The sequence below is a fragment of the Palaemon carinicauda genome, chromosome 20 (assembly GCF_036898095.1).
Source record: "Palaemon carinicauda isolate YSFRI2023 chromosome 20, ASM3689809v2, whole genome shotgun sequence".
NCBI classification, from domain to species: Eukaryota; Metazoa; Arthropoda; class Malacostraca; order Decapoda; family Palaemonidae; genus Palaemon; species Palaemon carinicauda.
Genome location: NC_090744.1, coordinates 19130336 through 19131316, shown reverse-complemented (window position 1 = coordinate 19131316; position 981 = coordinate 19130336).

The following is a 981-nucleotide window of genomic DNA, read 5'->3' as shown; positions in this document are numbered from 1 at the left end:
CCAACCCCTACCTAAAAATCAAGCCAGTTCCATCTAAAAGTTTGGTTATTAACTTTTCATATTCCCACTAGCCCCTTTCCCCATATGTCTCCTCCCCTTCCCCAGAAGGCCTCTCCCCCTTTCCCCAAAAGGCCCCTTCCCCTTTCCCCAGAATTCCTCTCCCCTCTTCCCTAAAATGCCCCTCCCCCTTTCCACAGAATTCCTCTCCCCTCTTCCCTAAAAGTCCCCTCCCCCTTCCCCAAAAGACCCCTCCCCATTCCCCAAAAGCCCCTCCATCTTCCCCAAAAGGCATCTTCCCCTTCCCCTAAATTCCTCTCCCCCTTCCCCAACAGTTCCCTCCCCATTCCCCAGATGTCTCCTCCCTTCCCCAAAAGTCCCCTCCTCCTTGCCTCAAATTCCTCTCCCCCTTCCCCAAAAGGCCCCTCCCCTTTGCCCCAAAATTTTTCTCCCCCTTCCCCAAATGTCTCCTCCCCTTCCCCAAATGTCTCCTCCCCTTCCCCAAAAGACTCCTCCCCTTTGCCCCTAAACTCTTCTCCCCCTTCCCCAAAAGTCCCCTCTCCCTTCCTAGAAGTGTGTGTGCGTGTGTGTATTGAATAGATATCCCATATGTATACATATTTGCATGCATATATATGTATATGTAACATGTACACATATTTTCAGTGTATATTGTCATATTCATTTTTTGCCATATTTCATACGAAAAAGTTTTATAAAAAAAATTTCTCTTTTTCCAGAGGACTGTTCCTCCTTCCATCACCTAATGAAGCAAGTAAAATGTTAGGGTAAGTACTGCTTATACCAATGTATAGTATATCATTAGTATATAAGTTTTTTTAAATAAATAATTTTTGAAATTCAGTTTTTTTTTTCTATTAATTTACGCTTTTGCTTTACCAAAATTTCGGCTCCCTCTCTTCCATTTTGATGTCCAACCTCTTGTACAGTTGGACGCAGGAATTTCTGGTACACCGCCCTCTG